Source organism: Eubalaena glacialis, chromosome 16, assembly GCF_028564815.1.
Source record: "Eubalaena glacialis isolate mEubGla1 chromosome 16, mEubGla1.1.hap2.+ XY, whole genome shotgun sequence".
NCBI lineage: Eukaryota > Metazoa > Chordata > Mammalia > Artiodactyla > Balaenidae > Eubalaena > Eubalaena glacialis.
Window position 1 is genome coordinate 70,327,528 of NC_083731.1, and position 15,909 is coordinate 70,343,436.

The 15,909-nt window shown below is 40.3% G+C and overlaps 1 long non-coding RNA gene across 1 annotated transcript in view; it reads right to left on the reverse strand.

Moving 5' to 3' along the window:
- Positions 1-8,229: 8,229 nt before the first annotated feature.
- The window catches only part of LOC133076527 (uncharacterized), a 221,564-nt gene continuing 213,884 nt past the window's right edge, over positions 8,230-15,909 (reverse strand). The window contains exons 3-4 of the long non-coding RNA XR_009697547.1: positions 12,949-13,004; positions 8,230-8,915 (exon numbers count right to left, since the gene is read on the reverse strand). This is a non-coding gene — a long non-coding RNA (uncharacterized LOC133076527). The remainder of the gene's footprint in view (positions 8,916-12,948; positions 13,005-15,909) is intronic.

Here is a 15,909-nt window from a genome sequence, read left to right on the forward strand (position 1 = left end):
TTCTAGATGGTTATCTAGTTATCCCAATACCATTTAATTCTTAATATTTTCCCTATTGATTTAAGACACCACTCATTATTTATTGAATTATCACTTGCATTTGTTTGTATTAGTGGGTTCTATATTGTTCACCAATGTCTATTCTTAAACTTGTATCACACTGCTATACCTATTTGTTATGTTTTAATAATCTACAGGGCTAATTCTCCTCATTACATTCATTTTTCAGAATGTTTCTGACTATTCTTTGCTTGTTGATATTTTCATATGAGTTTATAATCACCTTATCTAGTGCAAGAATGAAACCTTGTTGGTATTTTTATTGGAATCATGTTAGAACTACAGATCAGCTTTGGAGAACTTAAACCCTTTTGATACCAAGCCTTCCTCTCCCACACATTGTGCCTTTCCATTTGTCCATAACTTATTTTTGTCCTACAGGAGTGTTTTACAGTTTGGTTTCCATAGATCTTCTACATTTATTGTTTTTTCAGTTGATTCTCTTGAGTACATCAGAGTATTTCATATTATCTCTAATTAATTATAACTTTACATCTTCTTTAAATTATCTGGCCCCAAATGTCATCAGTGGTGAGGTTAAAAGACCCTGCATTCCATGATATTGCTTTCCAACCATACCAGCTTTCTTTTTGTTCTTCAAATATACCACAGGGAACTCTATTCAATACTCTGTAATGACCTATATGGGAACAGAATCTTAAAAAGAGTGGATATATGTGCATGTATAACTGACTCACTTTGCTGTACAGCAGAAACTAACACAGCACTGTAAAGCAACTCTACTCCAATAAAAAAAATTAATTAAGAAAAAAAAGACACTACTGATTAAGAGGCAAAAAAAAAAATTTTTTTTTTTCCCCTTCTTACGACCTTTGCCTTAGCTGTTTCCTCTCCCAGGAATATTTTTGTCTACAGATTTTTACTTAGGTTTCTCCTTGTTTCATTCAGGTGTTGACTTAAAAACCTCTTTAGATAGACCTTCCTTGATGAAATTTATCATTTCCGACATTTTAAAAATAGATTTGATGGCAGTGACTTTTTCTGTTATTATTTACTAAGGAATCCCTCATGCCTTGAAAAAGTCAGGGTCTGTTGAATTAAATTCTAAATAGCAGTTCTTCCCTTCATCTCTTGTAAGTTTTCCCTCATTTCTCCTTTTCCTGACACCGCATTTCACTCCTGGCCACCAGCTCCTGGGTTTAGGAAAATCTCTTCCTCATGTGTAGAAAATCCTCTAGCTCAACCAAGAGGAAAAGAAGAGGCCTGAAGTCCGAAGTCCCGCTAGAGTCCCTCCATTCTTCCTCCCTGAAGTCCAAATGCTCCTCATGTCAAGTTATCTACAGCTAGGGAGGGAGCCTGCTAAGGCCTCCGTCCCAGGGTGGGCAGGTTCTTCCTTCTCCCAAAACAGACCACCTTGAGGAAAGTATACAGTTGATTGGCATATGTAGCTTTGACTGTTCTAGGGGTAGTTCACAGGCTCAAAGGAAGAGCTGCAGGGTCCAGAGACTAGAATGGGGCCTCACATCACCAGGCTTTTCCTTTCCTTTCTCCTTCATGCAGCTTCCGGTCAACCCGTCCCTACTTAGCCGCAATCTGTAGAAAGGCTTCTCCAGGGTGCCGGCAAGACGGGGTCTGGCTGCCTCCTGCTTGAGTAACTGCAGCGTAAAGAGTTTCCTTTTCCAAAGGCCTTGTTAAAAGGGGAAAACCTTTATTGGGCTTTCACGGATCACATGACCACCCCTGGACCAATTACCACAGACTCAGGAGTGAACGGGGAACTCTGATTGGCCAGGCTCTCCTCACATTCCCTTAGGGACCAGAATACTTATTTCCAAGGCTGCTGGGGGTTGGGTGGGCGAGAAATGCAGGAACAGGCAAAAAAAAGTAACTACCAGAGTCTCTCGCCAGCACTTACTAAATAAGCCACTGGAAATGGAGACTTTTCCATTATGTGTATATTATTTAGGAAATGATATGTATGAGAATCGAATTACGTAAGAAAAGACATTGAATTAAATAACGATGGTCGCAGTTTGTGTTGTGATAAGCTTGTGCTTATTTTAGCTTTTTTTTTTTTGCTGCTGTGTTTCGAGACTTTGACATAGATTTTCAGTATCGTTTATCAAAATTTTTACACTGTTCTTATAGTTCAAAAGCTGAACTGTTTAACCCATTAGCCTCCCAGAGGTATTAGTTCCACAAGGATCAAGTCCTGTGACCTTGTCTCATCAAGAGCTGTGAGACTCTGCCAGCCCCATGGTGCCTTGTGGTGTAATAGAGAAGTGTTTTATCAATTTCAGTGCCTAAACTCCAGCCTCGGTACGAACCCACACAGGAAGATTCACTTGAAATTTCTACTATGTAATTGAGAAAAGATGTGGCTGGACCTGGAGTCCAGAGGGATCTGGGTTCTACTGCAGACTCCTTTCGCTATTCTCTATAAAACTTCGGGAAAGCACAGAAACTTCTCAGACTCTCATCTATCAGATGGAGATTTTATTACCTATTTCACAAACCTGTGAGAACAATATATATGTAAATTAACTCTGTAAGTTGCAGAGCACTATATATGTATTTTTAGTTATCAAGCAGCTGTAAATCGTTCAAGTAACAACACAGGTGATAAAACACCGTAATCATGAACAAATAAAATTTTAACAGAATGAGATGCATTTATAGTCTGAACCATTCATTTTCTAGCATAGCCAGAGATACTTTTGCACCTTAACCCATTTCATATATGTAGAACTTCTCCTCTCTGAAAGTGTTTCCTTGGTGCAAATGCAACACGCCATGTACAGTTTAGAACACCACCATGATGTTTGCCGTAGAGCAGGGTACCTAGATGGCATAACATAAATGCAGGCAGGATTGTTATGGGGCTGAATCATGGGGCGAGTGAAAGTAGGGATGAGGCAGCTGAGGAGGGAAGCCTGGGAGCAGCGCTGGAACTGGAGCCTTTAGTTGTTGAGCTCCTAAGTCTGAGAACAAGTGTAAACAGGATGTTAGGGTCTAGAGTAAGCGTCGCTTCTCGTGTGCCGCCGTCTACCTCTGCCTTCAGAGTTCTGACAGATGGTGAATAAACAGAGAACTGGGTGAAGTAGGGAAAAGAATGAGCTCTGTTAGGGCTTTCCAGAATGGCCAGAGTTGGAGAATGCAATGGGGCTTCCTTCCATAGAACCCTTAGAAGCCTCACAGCCTTGATTTGCATACTTTAGTTCAGATAGTGGAGCTGAAGCTAGACTGGCCCCACCAGTTAGGGCCTTCCTGAAAGAATCAGCTGCATCTGGGCTCCTGGAGGTTGTGTTAGTTTCCTACAGCCACTGTCACAAATCACCACAAACTCTGTGGCTTAAAACAATACAAATTTCTTATCTTACAGTTCTGGAAGTTAGAAGTCTCACATCAAGGTGTTACCAGGGCTGGTTCCTTCTGGAGACTCTAGGATGGAATCCATTTCCATGGTTTTTTTCCCAGCTTCTAGAGGCCACCCACATTCCTTGGCCCCATATCTCCCTCTGCTACCATCATCATCTTGCCTTCTCTCTGACTTTGAACCTCTTAGAAAAAGCCTTGTGATTACATGCGGCACACCACACCCGGATAATCCAAGATAATCTTCCTAGCTCCAGTTCCTTAATTTGGGCGGGGGGGGGGGGGGGGGTGGGGGGGGGTAGGTGGCGGGCAAGGGGAGAGGCATTATTCAGCCTAAAACAGAGGTCTAAGAACTCAAGAGAGAGAATGATCCAGGTGGTGACAAGATCCGCTGCCTGAGACTTATAGTAGTGATCCGCTCCTCCGTATTGTCGTCCAGTGATTGTCAGGTTGTTACCAGTCTTACAGTCAAATCCATCACTTGCCCTGGGGGGCAAATTCAGGTGGCAGTAGAGAGGGGGATCTGTAAAAGTAGCTTATGTCTTCTTAGGGAAATGTGGTGGTTAGAGACGTTTCCCTCTGAGAATGAGGAGAGGAGTTGCTGGAAATAGTGGTGGTCTCCTTTTTAGTTCTCTCTAGAGCCAACTTTGAAGATGGATGGACATCTATATACAGAATTAAGACACTGAACCATGGCCCATTTCCCGCTTCATCATCCTTCTTTCTCTCTCTCTCTCTCTCTCTCTCTCTCACCACCTTCTCCTTTCTCTTTATTCCAAATCTCAGGGAGAGAAAGAGAAAAAAGAAGCGAAAAACATAGCAACAAGGATCAAAATAAATAACAAGGAAGCAGAGAGGAGAAGGAACGTGGAGGAGGGAGTGAGAAGAAGAGCTGTCCAGGGAGAAGTGGAGGAGGAGGTGAGTCATCACTCCTAGGTGGGTGACTGCTTTCAGCCCCAGAGCACTGCTGCCCAATAGAAATAGATTGTGAGCCACAAATGCGAGCTATGCGTGGTATTTTACATTTTCTAGTAGGCACATTTAAAAAATAAGAAGAAACCCAATGTATTCAACATGTTATCATTTTAATAGGTAATCAACATAAACACTTGTTAATGAGATATTTTACATTTTTTTTTCTGTGCTAAATACCTGGAATTTGGTGTGTATTTTGTATTTACAGCATATCTCAATTGGGTTCAGCCACATTTCAAGTGCTCAAAGACCGCACATGAGTAGCAGCTACTATATTAGAACACATAGCTCCAGGAGATTTCACTTGTCTTTTGATTCAGTTTTGGGGGGAGATTAATTCCTCAGCAAAGGGAATGAGGATTGATGAAGGATGCTTGACTAACAGAGAGAAGAAGAACCTAGCTTTGTTATCCTGATTCCGTCCACAACTTACTGGGTGGATGATCTTTCAGTGTCCTGCAAAGGAAGCTGATACTTGAATTTTACATTCCCCACAGTGAGAGCTGCAGAAATGAGAACAGACTCTAAAAGGCATTTTGCACTTCCTGGAAATAGATGCTGTACTAGGTAAATTTAGGAGGTGGATCTGTTTATTATGTTGTCTTGTTAAATGCAATGTTATTGTTAATATCTCCTGTGAGTTTCAATTCTTGATGCTGGTTATGCCACATTATGTTGACTAAAGATGTAAGAAAGGAGGCTGAATGTGTTGCTATGGCAATGGATGCTCTTGGAAGTAGCAACAGAATAAATAAGCAAGGCATTTTTTTTCACACGCTACTACATTCACATCTGCTAGGTGGTGCCTTGTTTTGTCTCATCATACTTGCCCTATTTGTTTACTAGCTATGGCATGAAACTTTAATTGTGGTGTAGCTGGCTGTCACCATATCACAGGAAACGAAAACAGACCACAGGGCAGTCAGCCAGAAACTGCTCTTAGGTGATGTACACTAGAGCAAAGTGAAAGTGCCAAGTAGTTATCTGGTGAGTGAGACAGTTAGACAGTTACCAGCTAAAGCTGCAAATTCTTTACTTCACACTACTTCTGAGGTTCTGTGTTGGTCTGACTCACACACCAGGGCCCAAAGACCCTCTGTTCTTTATACCATAGCCCAGCACCGCTCAGTGACAGAACTAAAAGGATGGTTCTCATGCTAGCCAAGGACAACCCAACATTAAAAAAAAAAATTGTTTGTTTTGTTGCTGAAGTATAGTTGGTTTACAATATTGTGTTAGCTTCAGGTGTACAGCAAAGTGACTGTTGCATTTTTTCTTTCAGATTGTTTTGCATTATAGGTTACTACAAGATATTAAATAGAGTTCCCTGTGCTATGCAGTAAATCCTTGTTGTTTATCTATTTCATGTAGAGTAGTGTGTATCTGTTAATCCCAACCTCCTAATTTATCCCTACCCCACCTCCCTTTCCCCTTTGGTAACCATAAGTTTGTTTTCTATGTCTGACAACATGACATTTTGATCGTAAGCTACTTAAGGCTTATCAAAGTCATTATTAAATATGTTTTATGATAGGTCCAAGGTGTACTTTTATACATAACAAAATGTCCCTAGGGACATCTGCTGTTGTCTCAGAATTGCAGTTAAGGTCCCAAACTGAGGATAAAAACTACTACATGAATTTTTTTTTTTAATTTATTTATTTATTTATGGCTGTGTTGGGTCTTCATTTCTGTGCGAGGGCTTTTCTCTAGTTGTGGCAAGCAGGGGCCACTCTTCATCGCGGTGCGCGGGCCTCTCACTGTCGCGGCCGCTCTTGTGGAGCACAGGCTCCAGACGCGCAGGCTCTGTAGTTGTGGCTCACGGGCCTAGTTGCTCCGCGGCATGTGGGATCTTCCCAGACCAGGTCTCGAACCCGTGTCCCCTGCATTGGCAGGCAGACTCTCAACCACTGCGCCACCAGGAAAGCCCCTACGTGAATTTTTAATGAGACTAGCCAGTGAGCCAGCAGTAGTGGCAGCTACCTCACAGTACATCAATATGATAAGAAATTGAGAAAGGAGGGGAGACATTGTATTACTGGGGGGGTGCGGTGCTAATAGAGAAGCTATGAGTACTTTTGTGTGGGGAAGGACAAGGTATCCTTTTCCCTTCTTGAGTTGAGTTGACTGAAAGAAAGGGAGACTGGCATCTATTTTCCGAAAAGTAGGCTAACAGAGAACCACCAAGGCTACATTTTTTAAATGTTACAAAAGAAAAGCAATGCACCTTATCTTGCATTTGGTTATGATATGCAGGAGAGTTGAGGTTGAGCAGGTGAGTGGGGGGAGTGCGTAGGTCACGTAGATGGTTGTTGCAGGAATCGAGAGTGAGTGGAGAGGACCAGTAGGCAGTCAAGTGAAATTTGCTAGGATGAGTGATGGATTACATATAGAGGGTAAGGAGGAGCAGTGGACAAAGTTGAGGTCTACCTGCAAGCAGAGAAGGGGAGGGTGATTTGGTGAGCAGGGTGTTGGGGAAACAATCAGAGGCTATAAAAAGAAGCAACTGAGCGAGAATACAGTTCAATAGGTTTGTCTCAATCTACTTTGAGATTTTGATGCTGTATAGAGTTTAGTGGGAAAATGATTGGCACTTAATAAGGTATTCATGTCCCTGAATATTGGATTTTTTTTAACCTGAGATTCATGCAGTTGCTGAAGACTAAAGTGAAGAATTTTGGAAATGTGAGTCACAGTGAAGATGTGTGATGTCGTGAAAGGCTTACTAGATTTGGAATCAGAGGATAGAGGCTTGCATTTAGGACAGCCTGAAAGTTTTTAAGAAACAGGAAGATAAACATATGTGGTGATCATGGTAGCTTCTATTTCTTGAACATGTATGCGATTATGTGCCAATCACTGTGCTACATGCTTTGTATGTATTATTCTCACAATACATATAATGAGGAATAGGTACTATTTTTATCATCATTTTCCAGATAAGGAAAATGAGTCTTAGAGAGGAAATGAAAAGGTCACACGGCAATGATGAAGCCAGAATATAAACTAACAAACATCTGTCCTACTCCAAAGATTGAGCTCTCCAGATTATACCGCATCGCCTTTTAGAGATCAAACAGAAAAATCCAAGTAAGGCAGGAATGAAATGAAAATGGTGCCAGGTATAAGGTTATACAATCTTTTTTTTTTTTTAATTTATTTATTTATTTATTTTATTTTTATTTATTTTTGGCTGCGTTGGGTTTTTGTTGCTGCGTGCGGGCTTTCTCTAGTTGCAGTGAGCAGGGGCTACTCTCTGTTGCGGTGCGCAGGCTTCTCACTGAGGTGGCTTCTCTTGTTGCGGAGCATGGGCTCTAGGCACGCAGGCTTCAGTAGTTGTGGCTCGTGGGCTCTAGAGCGCAGGCTCAGTAGTTGTGGCTCACGGGCTTAGTTGCTCCACGGCATGTGGGATCTTCCTGGACCAGGGCTTGAACCCGTGTCCCCTGCATTGGCAGGCGGATTCTTAACTACTGCGCCACCAGGGAAGCCCAGGTTATACAATCTTTTACAACATAGAGTCCTATACCTGTGCTATCAGCAAGATACAAATTACTCTCTGAATATTACACAGAAAAGAATGTATGATCAACTACACAATTTGCAGTGTCAGGATAAAATCAAGCCAAGTGCTACAGAAAAGTAGACTTATTCTAATAATAACACTAGATAGAACTGTCTTCCATTAGTTCTCACCATGTTCAATATAATGTACATCTTCTTCAACAACATCCTTAATACAGACACAATGATGAATATCAGATAATGTAGCATTATTACCATTGCCTAACAGGATGTTGAAATTAGTTTGAACCAAGACTCAGAAATAAAATAGATGAGAATTTCCAAAGCTAGATCACAAATGCACACATATTACATCAGCCAAACCAATTATAAGAACAGTTGTCAGAGTGAAGAAAAAAAGGATTTATGGAGGTGTCTCTCTGGAAGATCTGTTACAAGGCTGTGAGTCCCGCCTCTGCCCCTGGGGGATATGTGGGATGCAGGCGGTGTCACCTCCTTCACCTTAAGCCTAGTGAGAAGTTGATTTTTAGTGTAAACAGGTACATACTTATCCAAGTGCCCTTTGTCCTGGCTTTTTCTCTCTGGAAATTTGATCTGAAGCCTCGGGAAGAGGAACTGCTTTTGCTCCACTTCATCAAGATGACAGTTGAAACAGAAAAATGATCCTGAACAGAAATGATAGTGAAAGAGGAGCAGAATGAAACTGGCCACCTTCAGAGTGGCAGCCTGTGAGCCCAGGGCTCATAAAGTCACTTCCAGGAATTAAAAAGGAGAAGGGTATTGACATTCAGTCACAGAGGTGTCATGGATGGGTGCCTTAGAGGTCGATCTGTCTATTGCCTGGAGTCTAAGAGGAGAAAGATGTCACTGGTGATCAGGAGAATCTTGATAAAGAGAACATCTGAGCAACGTGATGAGGATGAGGAACACATAGTCACCATTATTGCGGAGCTTGATGAGTAGACGTCGATCATGCTTTTCCAACTGAAAGATGCTTCTCCATGTGTCCCTCTCAAGTAACCCTTTAATCAATCAACAAGCATTTAATGAGCACCAGTTAATGGGCTAGATTCCCCGAGAGATTATAAGTAAAAGGTAGCACATGTTTCCGTTCCAAACGGAGGGAAGGCAAGGCAAGTGAGGGATTGTGTGACTTACCCAATGTGTTGAAGAGCCAGGACTGAGGTCCTACAACCTACTCTTCAGTCCAGGGTTCCTTCAGGTCTGTGTAATGGGTTTCTACTAAAGAGGACCTCAGGACCTAGAGAAAGTGTCTTCCACATAACCAGGCCCAGTTCATTGGTGGAGATACTTTTTTATTGAAGTTGAGGGGGACTTTTTCTCCCATAGAGACTGAAATACATTCAGAGAGAGCCCACCAATCTGAGCTTACATGGAGAACCCCAAACAGTGCCCGTCTCTCTCCATGCTGCAGGATGACCTCGGGTCTCTCTTTGGATTGTCTCTCTTAGAATTGGGTGTCTCCTTCTTCCTTTACAGGTTGCAAAGTCACGTTCTTGATTCCTCATTCACTTACCCCAAGCAGCCATCTTCATTCATTTGACCTTTCTAATCCTTGGTAATGGAATTGGCTGGCTGGTCTATCTTTAGTAAAGTCTATCCTAGAGCAAAACCTTCACATGGGGCCAAACGAGAACTAAGAGCTCTTACAAGGAAGCCCTCTAACACTCACTTATTTTGTCTCTCAGTTTGAAGTCTCCTTCCCTTGTTGAGTTAGAAGAGCCTGCCATGTGTGGAAGGCACTTGGCTCTCTATTATCCAGAGCCATGGCTAGGAGCCATGACATAGTTTATCATTAAATCCTTCACTTGGGCTTAAGTGAGCTTTAGTGCACACATGACATGCCTGACATTCTGGGAAAACGCTCATTCCCATTCTCCCCTGACTTAAAGACTCAGCGGGACATTGAATATTCTTTCCACCTACTGATCTCTCTCTTTTCCTCATTTTTACTACTTACTGGAAACAAAGGCCATCCCTGGTCAATGACCCTCTTTGTTTCTGGTCTGTAATTCACAGGCAGTCGACGCTGTTATGAAGGTGGATTTTTATCACTATCCAGTGCTATGCACATGCCAACACTGGCACTTAACTTGCTACACCACTGTCCTCTCTCACAATACCGAGGACCTTGCCTTCTTTTTTTTTCAGAAGGAGATGACTGAGTTGAGCCATGGAAAGGGGTTCAGATGAGGCTCAGCAAAGTCTCACCATAGGGCACCTGCGGGCAAACCTCTGTTGGGTGACTAGTGGGTGCTTTCTCATATAAGGCAGCCTTCCTCATTAGCTCAGCCTGGGGAGGGAACTTCCAATTTCCTAACTTCTCGGTTTCTGTTTGGTTGGTCAGACAAAGGTTAGGTTAGACATGTCATTTGTATAATGCCTTTAAGTTTAAAAAAATTTTATTAATGATCCTATGCTATCTTAGCAGAATGCCTGAGAGGCAGAAAGGAGGAACCATTGGGATTGGGCGAGTCAGACAACAGGGTAGTGACTTGCCTAAGTTCACACAGTTCACAAAGGGAGAGCTGGGATGAGATCCCTTCTCTAACCACAGAGGCTACCAGAGATGATAACCCTATACCTATCTTCTGCCAACACACACACAAAATAAAGCAAACATTTAATAAGGAATAGGTTTCCATTTTTGATTCAGAAATTTGAGAGAGATCTAAATGGTTGGTGACTTGCCTTTTCTTAGATTTTACTTGACAGCTGAGAGGCTATCTCTAGCTTTGATTAGTACTTAGAAAACGTGTGCGCATCCTCTGTGATTTATAAGACAATGGAGAAAAGCATGTACATTTGGTAAGTCTTATCTGTCCAGTAATAATAGCCTATGAATTTAACTTGACATTTTCAAGCATGAATTCTGTGAGGGCTTTGCTGGGAGAAGAGCCCAGGGGCTGCTCTCTCTGTGTTTCCTTATCTTTGCTTCCCTTTAGCCTTTCTGATTAACCTTCAGGTTTGAGTTTTGCATTCATTCGATGTTAATAAATATAGCACTTGATTCTTCCTGCTGCATTCTCTTGCACATGGTCCTTTATGAAGATCTCTTTGGCCGACACACTGTCACTTAATAGTAGCTGTTCAATGCTGCCAATGAGAGGGCTACATTCTGAGGTTTTAGTGACTTAAATTTGGGAGTTGCAGCCAATCCCCATGTGGCTATTTTTGATTTACCATAGGAGGGCCTAACCTTGCACAGATATGTCCAATTTATCTATTTGTTAAAAGTGGAACAAAAAATTTCTTTATTCCTATAACTAAGAATTCTTTGAGGATTAATTTGAAATACATTATATTCTTTGTTCCTTGATCTCATGATGAATGAACTATTTTTCCCTTATTGATCCCCTTCTTATAATTATTGTCAGCTTTATATCTGATTTTCCTGAGTCAATTCTGATGTGGATCAAACCTAGGTCGGTATGTACTAAAAACACAGTCCATCGACTTTTCCTTTTTCTAAATTGTGTTTGAAGATTTACATTTGTATCTCTCTATTAGTTATTGAAATAAAAACAGAAATCATCGAACCCTCAAAATAGACATTTTAGAACACATTTAAGGATGCATACAAATTAAAACAAGATTTTAAAATGTAGAGTGCTTAGGTACAGTCTGGTAACTTTTGGACTAATTTTCCACTGTTCTTATCGATTACTGCTAAATTTAACTTAAGTCTTCCTTATGCTAATTTAAGGGGAACATTTACATTTCTCAAGTGATTAAGAATAAATGCTCACTGGAGTTCCCATTTGCTTGCTGCAGCCTAGTTAGCTCAAGCTCATTTACCTGAAAAAAGTGACACCCCCATCTTTAACTACCTGCTTTAAAATGATCAGAAAGAAAACGTTAAATTCCTCTTCAACACTCCCTATTAATTTCTGAAGACATCTACTTCCCACTTTGCTTCCTCTGCATATAATGCTCCACCCACCAAGAAAGGTCCCCGCTCCCTCTTCCGAGCTCGTGCTCTTCCTTGTGGGTAACAACACACAAACACACACAGAGCGATGAAGACACAGATTATGGTTATATCTGGAATGAGACTCTGCTATGATAACACCTTCCTGATTTGGCTTCTCTTTGTTATTTGCTATTTAATCCGAATTAAATTATTTGATCAGGGTGAACAAGACTCACCTGTCGGGGGTGGGGTTGCTGATTAAAAACTGAGATGAAACAACAATAAATGCTGGAGAGGGTGTGGAGAAAAGGGAACCCTCCTACACTGTCAGTGGGAATGTAAATTGATACAGCCACTATGGAGAACAGTATGGAGGTTCCTTAAAAAACTAAAAATAGAACTACCATACGACCCAGCAGTCCCACCACTGGGCATATACCCTGAGAAAGCCATAATTCAAAAAGAGTCATGTACCACAATGTTCATTGCAGCACTATTTACAATAGCCAGGACATGGAAGCAACCTAAATGTCCATCATCGGATGAATGGATAAAGAAGATGTGACACATATATACAATGGAATATTACTCAGCCATAAAAAGAAATGAAACTGAGTTATTTGTAGTGAGGTGGATGGACCTAGAGTCTGTCATACAGAGTGAAGTAAGTCAGAAAGAGAAAAACAAATACTGTATGCTAACACACATATATGGAATCTAAAAAAAAAAAAAATGGTCATGAAGAACCTAGGGGCAAGACGGGAGTAAAGATGCAGACCTACTAGAGAGAATGGACTTGAGGACACGGGGAGGGGGAACTGTAAGCTGGGACAAAGTCAGAGAGTGGTAGTGTATATATGGACATATATACACTATCAAATGTAAAATAGACAGCTAGTGGGAAGCAGCCACATAGCACAGGGAGATCAGCTCAGTGCTTTGTGACCACCTAGAGGGGTGGGATGGGGAGGGTGGGAGGCAGGGAGACGCAAGAGGCAGGAGATATGGGGATATATGTCTATGTATAACTGATTCACTTTGTCATAAAGCAGAAACTAACACACCATTGTAAAGCAATTATACTCCAATAAAAACGTTAAAAAAAAAAAACAAAAACAAACCTGAGATGAGCGGGCTGACTCCCAGAGACGCTAGGCAGGCACTCGTGAGTGGGGACCTGAAAGTATAATCGTAAACAGCCAGTCAGCTAATGCTAGTGCAGATGTTTGGAATAAATCTTTCAGAAACTCTGCAGAGTTTCCTAAACAATTTTACACCCTGATTTTTCATCCACTACTAAACAATTTCAAGTATACTTGAATAGATGAGTGAATTTTAAACATCAAAAGAGAATTACTATAGTACACTATTTGAAAAGGTGAACAGTGCTATTTCAGGCTTGCAAATGTTTTCCCTATAACTGCACAACTATCTATCTGAAGACTTCTTTTAGGTAAGGTGACCTCTAGTCACTTTTTAGTGGTAAGAACTTTTATTTTTTTTTTTTAGAACAGGTGTCTGACAATCATATATAGAATGCTAGCATTTATGTTAGGTAAATGCATGTACACTTGGATCAAATATCTCTTGAATTCAAACATGAAGTATTTTACATGGGTTAAAAATTGCAGCAATTTTTCTGTGATTTTTTAAAAAATTTATTTATTTTTATTTTTTATTTTTATTTTTTGGCTTTGTTGGGTCTTCGTTTCTGTGCGAGAGCTTTCTCTAGTTGTGGCAAGTGGGGGCCACTCTTCATCGTGGTGCGCAGGCCTCTCACTATCGCGGCCTCTCTCGTTGCGGAGCACAGGCTCAGTAGTTGTGGCTCACGGGCCTAGTTGCTCCGCGGCATGTGGGATCTTCCCAGACCAGGGCTCGAACCCGTGTCCCCTGCATTGGCAGGCAGATTCTCAACCATTGCGCCACCAGGGAAGCCCCTCTGTGATTTTTTTATCCTTAATTTTTGTGTTTTTTTCTGTATTGAAAGTGTTCATTGAAAGCTTTCATATAAATTTGTTATATATGCAAACGTAACATTATTAACCAAACAAATAACAGGGACTCAGGTACAATGAGAATTGCTGGAAGCAGAAGAGAATGTTGAATAAAATAATCCAAATGTCACAAAAATCCTCATACAGGTAAGAGGAGATCGGTACTATAATGCTTACCCCATCACTGTGTATCCTTGGGATGGTCACAGTTTCTGTTAGTATTTGGTGACCCCAACTCTAAACTGGAGTTGCAAAAAGGTCTTGGCTTTAGAGCAGGGTTTTTATCAATAATAGTGTCCACAGATTTTCAACTTCCCTGAAAAATGAGCCATTCTCTTCAAACCTTATTGTGAGTCCCATCTTACATTAATGAATACACTGGGGATCATCAACCACGGTATCATGACAAGCTTGTTTTGTGATCAATTTTGTTGTATATAGCAAGTAATTTATTATCAGAAGTGAAAAACCAAAGTTTGAAATGATTTTCATTTTTAAATTGGAGCAGATTCAAGATTTTTCTTCTAATAATATGTCTGCAAAAAGCTTGTCACTTAGGTTATGATTTGCTTTCCAAAGTAGTCAGAAGGGGTTGAGCTTAAAGACACCCTGTAGGGAACCTATTAGAACACATGCTGTATAATCCAGGCTGTAGCCCAAAGTGAATGACTTAAAGGTTTTTGTAATATTTTATGTTGGGATTTTATACTTTTGTAACCTAAGTGTTCCCTCTACCAAGGATCACCTCAAAGACTGGTCTTTAAACCACCTGTGTCAGAGTTATCTGGAGTGTTTGTAAAAATGCTCATTCCTGGATATTAGTCCAGACTTAGTGAATCATGATCTCTAGGGGTAGTTCCCAGGAATCTGCATGTTCAATAAATTCCTCAGGTGCAGACTGTATAATTTGAAAATCACTGCTATGGTGTGTATCATCTTGCATTTCCACACTGTGACTTTCTTCTCCACCCACCTCACTGAGCCCCTCCCCAGTTATTTATTATCATCTCAAAATGCTGGACAGAATGCTAATAGAATGCTGATCCTGCCACAGAGATGCCAGCATAAAAGATAAACATGGAGATGTCAACACTTGGCTGACAGTGTCTTTACTTTCTACAATATAAATCCAGATCGAGAACTAGAATATTATCAGCATCACAGACACTCGTATTATATATCCTCTCAGCTACTATATCCTCTCAGTCACTTTCTTCCCCAAAGATAATAACTATTGTGAATCTTCTCACCATAGATGAGCTTACCTGTTTTTGACTTTTAGATCAAATTGAATCATACAATATGTCATCTTTTGTTTTTGGCTTCCTTTACTTAATATTCTGTTTGTAAGCTTGATCTGTGTTGCATGTAGCAGTTCATTCATTCCAATCACTGTATAACATTCCATCTATAAATTTATAATTTTTCCATTCTGCTGTTGATAGACCTATATTTTCATTTTGTTTTCAGTTTGGACTTGAATAGTGCCATGAATATCCTATATGTTTAGTTATACTTTGTTATTGAGAGAAGTGTATTAAAGTTTCCTACTATGATTGGGGATTTTTACATTTTTTTATTTCTATATTTTGTGCCTTATATATTTTAGAGTTATTAGTAGGTGCATAACAAATTAGAATTTTATTAGTTTTAGTAAGTCAAGTATGTTTGTTGTAGATACATACATGTATTTCTAGTGTAACCACTGAAAGAATGTGTAACTCGTAAGCTAATAAGAGTAAAATGAACTAATAAAAACACTCAATAAACAGACAAGAAGGAGAGAAAAAGAAGTTAAAACAGTCATGGATAAATAACAGTGTCCTATTGTAGAGCACAGGGAACTATATTCAGTATCCTGTAATAAACCATAATGGAAAAGAATATGAAAAAGAATATATATATATAAATAAATCACTTTACAACAGAAACTAACACAACAGCATAAATCAACTATAATTTTAAAAAAAACAGGGAAAAATAGTAAACAATTCTAAGATGGTAAATATTAACCTCCATATATCACTGATTACAATATACTTGAAAGGACTAAGTAATCCAATAAAAGGACAAAGATTTTCAGAGCTC